The sequence below is a fragment of the Eptesicus fuscus genome, chromosome 1 (assembly GCF_027574615.1).
Source record: "Eptesicus fuscus isolate TK198812 chromosome 1, DD_ASM_mEF_20220401, whole genome shotgun sequence".
Taxonomy (NCBI): Eukaryota; Metazoa; Chordata; class Mammalia; order Chiroptera; family Vespertilionidae; genus Eptesicus; species Eptesicus fuscus.
The window spans coordinates 33494541-33506641 of record NC_072473.1 but is presented as its reverse complement, the minus strand read 5'-3'; positions in this window follow the sequence as shown (position 1 = coordinate 33506641).

Sequence of the window (12101 nt, the reverse complement as noted above, 5' to 3'; positions counted from 1 at the left end):
ACAAAATTGAATGGAAGGTTTCACAGGGCATAGATGCCCCTGAAGAGGCTGTCGCATTGACTCATCCACAACCAGGCAGCTTAGTTCCTTCTCGCTGTGGAAGAAATCCAGTCTCTAGGGCTGTAAACCCATACTTGCCTCAACAATCCCAGGAGGAGGACCAGAATCCAGAGTTGCTGTGCCTGACATCCATCCGATGCTCTACGTAATAGTTAGCACAGTCTCTATTCCCATTCAGGCCCCTTTCCGTGCTGCACTTTGGCACTTGCAGCTTCCACACCCAGGCTTAGGAGGCTGTTATGAGAAAGTGCAAGAAGGAACCTCATACCTTTGTTAAATTTTGATTATATTTCCTTGGGTTTGGGAAAAAGCAGGCTTTCTTTCAAACTTTCCAATATTCTTAATTTTTTGTGGGATTGTACTGGGTCCTCCCCCTATCCAATCCTTTTCCTGAATCTTCCAGGGATCTGTACCCTTTTCCTATAAAGTTCTATTTCATCATCTGGCTTCTACTGTGAATGCCCCCATAGAAGGACCTCTCCCTGCACCATTTGGCTTCTACTGCCCAAGAGCCCAACAAAAGAATTTCCCTCTTACTATTTTAACCCTTCTCCTGTTAATCTATGGCAAGGGGCTGATTGTTCCCTGGGAAGATTGGAGAGCTGGCTTTCCTACCTATTCTGGAATTTTTCATTTGGCTGAGGAAGATGCAGCTGTCCCTAGGGGTGTCTGTGAAGCTGTACCTTCCTAGTTAATCCAGTTTAATTAGATGTCTGGATCCTTTCGTTTCCTCAATATCTAACTAGCTACATATTCAAACACCATTAAATGTGAATGTAAAGGCAACTTGGAAGAGGTGTGGGAAAGAGATTGCAGTGCCCTGTAAGATGTGATTTTCCCCAGTTCCCCAAAACCCCTAGGAAAAGTAATTAAAAATATTAAAAATTAAAAAGATGTGATTTTCCTATTTTTAAAGAGTAACTTATGGACCCAAATGAATTACACAACACTAATCTTCAATTGACTACACACACACTCACGAGACAAATTGTCCTTTTATATTTTACCAGGGGGCCGGTGCACAAAATTCATGCACTGGGGGTCAGGGGTCCCTCAGCCCAACCTGCCCCCTCTCACATACTGGGAGCCCTCAGGGGATGTCCTACTGATGCCTGGGCCTAAGCCACAGTCTGGCCTCCCTTTGTAGGAGGCAACCGGGCTGATCAGGGGAAGGCACCAGCCCCATCACCCCGCTGCTGCAGCCACTGCCAGTCACCACAGCCACCAAGGTGTTTTTATCAACACGGACTCCAGTCCCTTCACCAAGAAAAAATGACAACTTTCTTTAGGCATTTTCAAAATGTTTCTTTCATAGGATATGCATTTCTTTATTTTATTTTTATCCTCACTTGAGGATATGTTTCCATTGACTTTTAGAGAATGTGGAAGAGAAAGGGAAAGACAGAGAGAAACATCAAAGTGAGAAGAACACTTTGATTGTTTGCCTCCTGCATGAACCCTGACCTGTGCCCTGGCCAGGGAGGAGCCTGCAACCTAGGTACATGCCCTTGATCAGAATTGAACCCAGACCCTGCTGTCGGCAGGCCAAGGCATTATCCACTGAGTCAAACCGGCTAGGGCAGGATATGACATTTCTTAGCACTCCAGCAGCGGACCTTCATTTTTTCCTCCAGAAGTGTGGCAGAAAAACCCTAGATCACCTTTTTGGATTCTTATTACCCAAGTTACTAAGAATATTACCAGTGGCACACAGGAAGCTTAGCCAATGTGCAGTCAGAAAAGGTGTTTCCTCTATAGTTCACACCAATTGCAGGCTGGGCCCTGCCCAGGCCTAAACCCTCTGGCTGAAGCTTTAGGCCTGGGCAGGGGTCCTCCAGCTCCCTCTGATCACAGGCTCCACCCCTGCACAGGCCTGCCCAGGCTGAAAGCCTCTGCCTCTGAAATAGGCTTTTGGCCTTGGGCAGGGGACCCCCAGCTCCCTGCAATGGCAGGCTCTGCCCCTGCCCCCTCGTTTTGATTGTAGGCTTGGCCCTGCCCAGGAGGCCCCTGGCTCAGGCCCTTCCCAGGCTGCTCTGGGCCCACACGGCCTTACCTCACAGGGACCTGGGTGCTAGGATGTTCCCGGGACACAGGCACTAGGCGCCTATGTATGCAAATTAACCACCATCTTTGTTGGGTTAATTTGCATACTCACTCTGATTGGCTATGGGCATAGCCGAGGTATGGTCAATTTACATGTTTGTCTATTATTAGATAAGACCAGAGGCCCAGTGCATGAAATTTGTGCATGGGGGACTCAGGGGGTCCCTCAGCCCAACCTGCACCCTCTCCAATCCAATACCCCTCAGGGGATGTCTGACAGTCGGACATCCCTCTCACAATCTGGGACCACTGGCTCCTAACCGCTAACCTGCCTGCCAGCCTGATTGCCCCTAACCACCTCTGCCTCAACCCTGCCACCAGGGCTTTGTCCAAAAGGACGTCTGGAAGATGTTTGGTCTAATTAGCATATCATCCTTTTATTAGTATAGATTGATTTCAAAAAGGGAGAGAGATGGAAACATCAATGATGAGAGAGAATCATTGATTGGCTGCCTCCTGCATGCCCCACACTGGGGATCAAGCCCACAACCCAGGCATGTGCCCTGACCAGGAATTGAACTCTGGGCCCTTCAGTCTTTAGGCGGAGGCTCTATCCACTGAGCACACTGGCCAGGGCTACACTTTCCCTTTTCGATGGGATGTGATCTGTCTGCTGGAGATGAAACACTGAAGCTTTCTCACTGGGGCAGAGTGGGGTGCACTGGGCAGCTCAGGGCAGAGTGGGGTGCACTGGGTTGGAGCAGATGGAGCCCCCCGAAAGCTGGAGAGGGGCCTCATTTAACAGTCGCACTGTTTCATGGCTGTGCTGTGTTGCAGTTGAGTGGCCTCACTGTTGGGCTGTGCCACAGTCAGTGGGAGTTTACACAACTGAGCTGTTTGCACAGATAGCTTCCTCCTCACCACACCCCCAAGCTGGGGGTTCCTCTTAGGGTTGAAGTGATACTGACCACCCTTGGTTGGTAGCCCAGTCGGCCACCTTGGAAAGAGAAGTGGGGAATCCTGATTTTACATGAATGTTCCAATTTCTTAAGTTGGCAACTAATGCAAACTTCAGATGTTTGGGCCAAACCAGAGAGGCCACTGGGCGGCACTGGGCTTGGTGGCAGGGCCAACCCAGACCCTCCACCTCCTGACCATGGCCTCCACCTGGGGTGCAGGCCACAGCCCCCACCACCATCCAAGCTTCCATCCAGGGGCACCAGTGCTGGACCAAACCATTGCCTAGTGTGGGGCGGGGGTGCACTGCTGTTGGATGGAGCCATTGCCGAGTGAGTGGGGGAGCTCCCAGCATGAGCACCTCTCCCCATGGAGCCATCCTTTGCCTTGGAGCTGCTGCTCCAAACCATGCTGCGGGCTTCATGGTATGGAGAGCTGGTGCTGCACTGCCGCAGAGGAGGGACCAGAGGGGGGAACGCCATCATGAGGCGCTGCCATTGGGGTGTCTCCGCCCAGAGCCCTCGCCACCCAGACCCCAGGCTGGTCGGACGAGATGTGGCTCCATTTGCTCGGAGCCTGGGACTGGGCGCTGGGGCAGGACCTATGCCTTCGTGGGCAGTTTGCGGGAGCCTGGCCCTGAATCCTGCTCAGGCTTGGCACAGAGTTGTGTGTTGTCACCACACATTGGGGTAGGGAGTATTGAGCAGAGTTCAGCCCAGCTGTAAGGGGACCCTAGGCATCTGGGAAGGTGAAGGGGGTGGGGGCGCACTTGGGTAATTCTGACGTCACCCACTTGGTTTTAAACGCAAACCCGCCTTGGGGCACTGACAGGCCTTGAAGGTCCTGTTTCCTTCTGTATGCTCACATTCAAGTGCCTAGCACTATGTAAGTGGACAGGGTGTGCCTGGTGTTTGGTCATCCCTCTGGTCACTTGGTCATCAGTTTTTATTTTTTTATTACATTCTTTCTGTGTGCGGTGATCACACTTCATCTGGAGCGGGGCAGGCTTGAGTGACCCGGAGGAAGCATAGGGAGAGCAGTCACTGCTGCTTGCCCCTGGTGCTGCTGGCGGTATCCTTTCTTCCTTGTGGAGTATCTAGGGAGGGGAAGCAGCCACAGTGCCCAAGACTGAGTTCCAGGAGGCTGGTAGCACTGGTCTATTTGTGCCTGGCCTGTCTTCTTCAGATTGAACCTGCAGGACTACTAAGGGAGCCAGTCCCCAGTCCCACCCTGCCTCTGCCACCAATTAATTGAAGTCTGAGAGCCAGGAGGAGGGACCAAGAGGTCTGCCTTCCAGCTGCTCACCAGTCACCGCTCGCCAGTCACCGCTGCCGCCAATTGATTAGCTCACTCTCCCTCAGCTCTCTAGCCTGGTGTTTGGTCATCCCTCCAGTCGTTTCGGATGTGACAGACCCTGGGTTTTTATATATTAGGATGCCTAGTACCCTAGTACACAGTACTTCTATCAACTTCATATACCAGAAGTTTTGGGAGTCATATATTGGTACCTATTTTTGTAAGGATTCTTTCCTTAGGTCACATATTCATCTTTTTTTGTGTGTAGTGCTGCATATCATAACTATGTAATGTTACCTGTTGCCAAAGGAAAATTTTTAAATTATTATTATTCTTATTACTCTAAAAATTATATATCTATATATATTTGACTTTGGCTTTTGAATTAGGTTAAGAAAGACCTGCTTCTTCCTTCATACTATTTTATTGAGGATTATGTTATAACTAGAGGTCCAGTGCATGAAATTCATGCACGGGGGTGGGGTGCCCTCAGCCCGGCCTGCACCCTTTCCAATCCAGGACCCCTTGGGGGACATCCCATTCACAATCCTGGACCGCTGGCTCCTAACCACTCGCCTGCCTCCCTGCGTGATCACCCCTAATTACTTCTGCCTGCCAGCCTGATGCCCCTAACTGCTCCACTGCCAGCCTGATCACCCCTAATTGCCTCTGCTTGCTGGCCTGATCACCCCATAACTGCTCCCCTGCCGACCTGATGGCCTCCTTACTGTCATCCCCTTCTGGCGTGATTGCCCCCTAATTGCCTTCCCCTGCAAGCGCAATCGCCCCCTAAGTGCCCTCCCCTGCCAGCCTGATCATCCCTAACTGCCCTCCCCTGCTGGCCCGATCACCACCCACTGCTCTTCCCTGCTGGCCTGATTGCCCCTAACCGCCTCTGCCTCAGCTCCTGCCACCGTGGCTTTGTCCGGAAGGACATCTGGAAGATGTCTGGTCTAATTAGCATATTACCCTTTTATTAGTATAGATGAAGCATTTGAACCTTGTTTGAGGGCACAAAAAATATAGCATTCTAATGCATAGTCACAGCAAGGACTTGAGAATCCTGTACACTTCATAAAAATTATCCAATCCAAAGCTCTCCAAATACCAGTATACAGGCTAACTACATCAGTCACATGAGGAATTAGTTGCAAAGTCAGATTCCTCGTCTCACACACTGGGCCAATTGAACCAGATGAGGGTAAGGGCTTGAACAGATTTAAAGAGAGTAAGTGACTTGCTCAAGATGCTCCAGTAAATAGGGATTGGAGAAGAGATTCAAATCCAGATCCAGCTGATTACAAATCCTCTACTGTTAACCTCATTGTGCTATCTGCAGAAAAGATTGCCACAAGTTAACTTACATGGGGCAGGCCTGAGTTGAAAGTCAGGAGTAAAATTATCAGTTTTACTTTCTTTTTTCTTTCTTTTTTCCTTCTTTATTGATTAAGGTATTACATACGTGTCCTTATCTCCCCATTGCCCACCCTGCTCATGCCCTCACCCCCCTAGTCTGTGTCCATTGGTTATGCTTATATGCATGCATACAAGTCCTTTGGTTGATCTCTCCCCTTTCCCCGCACCCTCCCCTGTCTTCCTACTGAGGTTTGACCATCTGATCGATGCTTCTCTGTCTCTGTATCAGTTTTACTTTCAAACATCACTTCCCTGTTGGAGGAAGCTGGAAAACATACTGGCAGAATTTAGAATTGGATTATTCTTTTTTTTTTTTTTCTGTGGGAAAAAATTAAATTCCCTGTAAATGAACTTGTCATGGTGTTTTTTATTTGCTATTTATAATTGTTAAAAGTAAAGACAAATTGCCAAAACCGGTTTGGCTCAGTGGTTAGAGCGTCGGCCTGCGGACTCAAGGGTCCCAGGTTCAATTCCGGTCAAGGGCATGTACCTTGGTTGCGGGCACATCCCCAGTAGGGGGTGTGCAAGAGGTAGCTGATCGATGTTTCTCTCTCATCGATGTTTCTAACTCTCTGTCCCTCTCTCTTCCTCTCTGTAAAAAATCAATAAAATATAAAAAAGTAAAGACAAATTAAAATGTAAATTATCAGCATACACCTACTATTAATTTTTGTATTGTGTAATGCCAGTTTAAATGCAAGTATAAACTGTATACTTTAAATGCAGAATTGCTTTTATTACCAACTTCTCATTTTATAGCTTGTACAAACATGTATTTTGTTCTTACCAGCATTCTGGAAATGCTTTACAAAACTAACTCAACTCTTTTGAATTCACGTCTTGGTATGTACACATTCTACCAAACACTCTCACTCTCTACTTTGGGCTTTCTAATGAGTAAAGAAGTACTTAAAAGAAAAGAAACTATGGATCACTCTACATTTTCCTTTCATTCTATGTCATCATTGTCAGTGAAAGAGGTTGGCTACATAAAAAATAATATTTACTAATATGTTAAGTTTTGTGATGTTCCTGTTTCTTAGAATGTCATTGTCTTCTTTGTGTTTGATGCAAGTTCTGGTGTGAAAGGAAAATGTTGTCCTTAGGGCCAGGCTTACTCATTCATAGCAACATAATTCAATTAACATACTTGTTTTGAGTTTTCCTGACCTCCCATATATTGTTGGACTAACAGCATTCTGTACCTTTTAAAAAATTATCTTTATTATTGAAAGTATTACAGCTGTTCCCCATTCTCCCCCATTAACCCTTCCACCCTGCACCAACCCCCCAGGCCTGATGACCTTATTAAATCGTAATTATCTCCAAAGATCCCATCTCCAAATACCACCACATTGCGGACAGGGTTTTAACATATGAATTTTGCAGGGACACAAGCATTCAGTCCATAACATTTCACTTCTTACCCCTCATAATTTGCATTTTTCTCACATGTAAAACACATTAATTTTATTACAACAGTCCTCAAAGTTTTAACACATTCCAGCATCAACTCTAAAGTCTAAGGCCCAATGTCTCATTAAAGCATAATCTAAACCAGATATGGGTGAAAGTTAGAGGCATGCTTTATCTTGAGGTAAAATTCCTCTTCATATATGAACCTGTGGAACCAGACAAGTTATGTGCTTCCAAAATACAATGCTGGATAGACATAGGTTAGAGATTTTCATTCCAAAAGGGAAAAATTGGAAGTAAAAAAGGGATGATTGGTCCTATGCAAGTTTAAAACCTAGCAAGGCTTAATTTATTAGATCTTAAAGCTCAAGCATATTTCATTTTGATTTGATACTCTGCCCTCTATACCCATTGGTATACAGTGTCACCTCCGTGGCTCTGTGAGGAAATTCCATTCCTTCTGCCCTCTGCATGGGTCCCACCCAAGTGGTTATCTGCCAGGAAAGCCCCATTCCTGGGGCACTGGATGATGTCTTCCTGGCACACTTAAATATGGGAGGTGACCCCACCTTTGAAACCAAGGAGGAAATAGTCTTTCCCCTGTGCCTGTGGAGGGAGTGGTAACAATTATGGTCTCAGAATCTTCTTTTCATTCTGTCCTGCTTTCTCTGTCTCTTTTAGGTCAAGCAGGTAGTGTCTTTGCTGGTATAACTCAATCTCTATTTCTAGATTGTGTTGAGATATTTGAGTAAGTCCATGAGTCACACCCATGATTTCTTTTATCAAATGATTTTTCAGCCACACTCTCAGTGTTATTTTCAGAAAAACCTTTCTCATTTTATTTATTACACTATGAATAGACTGAAAAATTTCCAAATGTTCAAGTTCTGAATCTTATTTGCTGATCAATTCCTTCTTAAATTTCTTTCTCTCCTTGTACATTTTACTATTAGTAGTCAGAAAGAAACTCTCTTTCAAAATGTTGCTTGGAAATCTTTTTAGCTAAATATCCCATTTCGTTGATCACAATTTCTAGCTTTTACAAAAAGCTAGAACATAGTCCAGCCAGGTTATATGCCACATTATAAGAAATACTTCCCTTCCCCCAGTTTCCGAAAACATGTCCCTCATTTTCATCTGAGACCTAGCATGCACCTCAAGATCCTTCCAGTTAGAAAGCCACATCCTCATTTTTAGGTATTTGTTACAATAGTACCTCACATTTTGATATTAAAATATGTATTAGTCAAATCAAGCTGCTTAGCAAAATAGAATAGATGGGGTGGCTTAAATAACAGAAATTTATTTTCTCACAATTTTGGATGCTGAAAGGTCCAAAATTAAATGCTGGCTAATTTAAATCTCAGTGAGGTATGGCCTGCTTCTCACTGTGTCCTCATATGGTGGTGGAGGTGGGGAGAGGTAGATAGATGAGAGAGAGGGAGAAAGAGAGAGAAAGGAGGGAAAGTTCTCTGGTGTTTCTTGTTATAAGAGCACTAATACCACCAGGAGGGCCCCTCTGTAATGACCTCATCTAAACCAAATTACCTCTCAAAGGTCTCACTTCCAAATACCATAATACTTGGGCTTAGGATTTCAACATATAAATTGGCAGGGTGGGCAGAGACATGCACAGTCAGTCCTTAAGAGAGAAATACAAACAGTAAGTCCATAACACAGAGATACCACTAGAGACAGAAAGAATGTCCAAATGAAACAGTGTCCAATTTTTAATATAATGCTTGACAGTTGAGTACTGCTGATTTTTAAGAATTAGAGCAACATGTTTCAACTGATGATTTATAAATATAATTCTCATTCCAGTGGAATAATGGATTGTAGGAGAGGAAAACGGAGATATTGTTATCATTGAGGGAAGACATAATGAGGACATAAACTAAGGGCAATAGTATTGGGAATGGAAAGCAAGGAACCAGTATAAGAAAATCTGAAGAAAAAATTCAGAGGACTAATTGATGCAATGAATGAGAGAGGTGAGAGAGAAAAATGGTTAACAATATACTAGTATTTGAGGTTAATCATTTTTTTAGGTAGCAGAATTAACAGAATACCTAAATTATGTCAATTCCTATTGTCAAAAAATTTCCAAAACCCATGCGTCTCCTTTTCAAACTTATTGAGTCGTCTAATGAATAAAATTAAATATTTATTTTAATTAAAGATTTATAAGTATTTAAGATTGTTATTTTGAAAAATTAATTCTTTCTGTAGAAGAGTATTGATGTAAATATATATAGACAAAGGTGGAGTATAATTTGAATATCTACTGAGCCTCAGATACCCTGGGGGTTTGGCTATCATGTTTCTCTACTTATTACTATTAAAGTGTTTAGAGCTATTCACCTGTCTCTGAAATTAAGTGCAGCAAAAAAATTATCATTTAAGTTTTGGTTTCAGGTCATTATTTTTTTCATTTTATATTTTCAATTTGATTATTTTAATTTTGTAAAAAAATATCACACTAATTGTATTTTTTTTAAAAACAGATATTTTATTTCTAGAAAATTATTATTTCTTTTAGAGAGAAATTCCATTAAATGTTTACTATATATTATGAGTAATTTTATACAGCCTACATATAAATTTATTGAGAATATAATATTAATTTCATATTACTTATAAAGCTAACTGGAAACATTTTCACTTAGCATACTTTAAATATATAGAAATTTTGTTAACACAAATCTCAATCATGTGATTGATCCTACAAATTCGATTTTTATAAAATTCTTAAGAATAATAACAATTGGGTACAGTGGAAATTTAAATATTCTGTATATATAACTTAAAATTTGCTATTTTAAATATTTTAAGTAAATAATTCAGTGGCACCGACCACATTCACAATACTGTACAACTATCACCACTATGTATTCCCAAAGACATTTTTATTAGTCCAAACAGGAATACTGTACCATTTAACAATATATCTTTTTATACAACATATTTTGTTTCTGTATACAGTATGAAGTAAGGGTCCAACTTGATTTTTTTTTTTTGCATGTGGAAATCTAGTTGTCCCAGCACCATTTGTTGAAGAAATTGTTATTTCTCCATTAAATGGAATTGGCACCTAGTTGAAAATTAATTGGCCATGGATATATGGGTTGATTTCTGGACTCTAAATTATATTCCATTTGTCCTTATGTCAATCCACACTGGTTTCATTCCTGTGGCTGAAGAACAAGTCCTCCAAATTCTTTGTCTCTTTACAATTGTTAGGGGCAAGTTCCTCAACCATGGACTTGACCTTTTGGGTGCAGGAAATTGGAAAATCATGTGGGTACAAACAGGCAAGAGGGACATGCTTTATTACAAACAAAGCAGCCAAAAACTGGCTGGTCAGAGGCAACTTATATACAAGCTCAAACAAAAGAGGCTTTTTGCCAAATAGTGATATCAATATTTGGGTTATAGAAAGGTACACCTGCCCAGTGCATACAGTAGGATAGCTGTGTCCTTGCTTTTGCACAGTGTATGGCAAATTGGACAGAGCCCCCACAACAATATTGTTTTGGCTATGCAGAACCCCTTGAAATTCCATGTAAATTTGAGGATTGGGTTTTTAAAATTTCTTCAAAAATGACTATTAAAGTTTTTGATAAGATTGCAATGAATATCAATGCAATCATGAGTGAATTGCTTTGGGCAGTATTGGCATTTTAATAATATTATGTTTTAGAATCCATGAATACAGGATGCCTATGCATTTATTCAGCTTTAATTTCTTTCAGCAACATTTTATAGTTTTCTGTGTATAAAACTTTCACATGCCTTGTTACATTTATTTCTAGTTTTTTTTTAAATTCTTTTAGATGCAATTGTAAATGGAATTTTCTCCTTTTTAAAAATTGTTCACTGCTGGTGAATGAAAACAACTGATTTTTGAGTGTTGATATTGCAAACTGCAACTTTGCTTAATTTTTTTTTATTAGCTCAAGTAGCTTTTTTGTTGATTCTTTGGGATTTTTATCTCCATAGGATCATGTCATCTAAGAATATAGTTTTATTTCTTCTTTTCTTATTTGTATACATTTTATTTCTTTACTAGAGGCCCGATGCACAAAATTCATGCAAGAGTAGGCTTTCCTTCCTCCAGCTGCTGGCACTGGCTTCCCTCTGGCACTAGGGACCCAGGCTTCCCTCACAGTTGGCTTCATCCAGAAGGTCATCTGGAAGGACGTCTGGTCTAATTAGCATATTATGCTTTTATTATTATAGATATTGCTTAATTGCTTTAGTTTGGACTTTCAGTACAGTCATGCACTACATAATGACATTTAGGTCAACAATAGATCACATATATAATGGTCGTGTACCCAAAAGATTATAATGAAGCTAAAAAAGTCATACCATTCAGTGATGTCATAGCCATCATAATGTCATAGAGGAACACATTTATCAAAACTACTGTGCTAACAGTCATATAACTGTATAGATATAGTTACGTACATTACTAATACTTGATGATGATAAGAAACGACTATATTTCTGGCTTATGTATTTACTGTACTATAATTTATAAGTGTAGTTTTCAGCGCCGCTGCTCTGAGTTACTTTGAGTCCATATATTCTTCTAAATTCTTTCCTACTATGCCAAGGCTGGTTCTTCCTCGAACCCTGCCCACTATACTAACTGTTGGGAACTTAGTCCAAGTTCCTCCTTTAGCCTCTGCTCACTAGTTACAGGTGTCGGGTCCGAGTCCCTCTGCCTGGGGCTGGACCTCCTTGGATGCTGGGTCTTAGATGGAGAAGGCCAAATGTCAGAGAAAGCAGGATTCTTGGTGGCAGGGGAGACGGAGAAGCCATGAGAGGTTGTGGGTGTATAAGAATGAGTCTCTATTGCAGAAACCAATGGCCATATAGTCGTCAGACAAAACAATTCATTACTA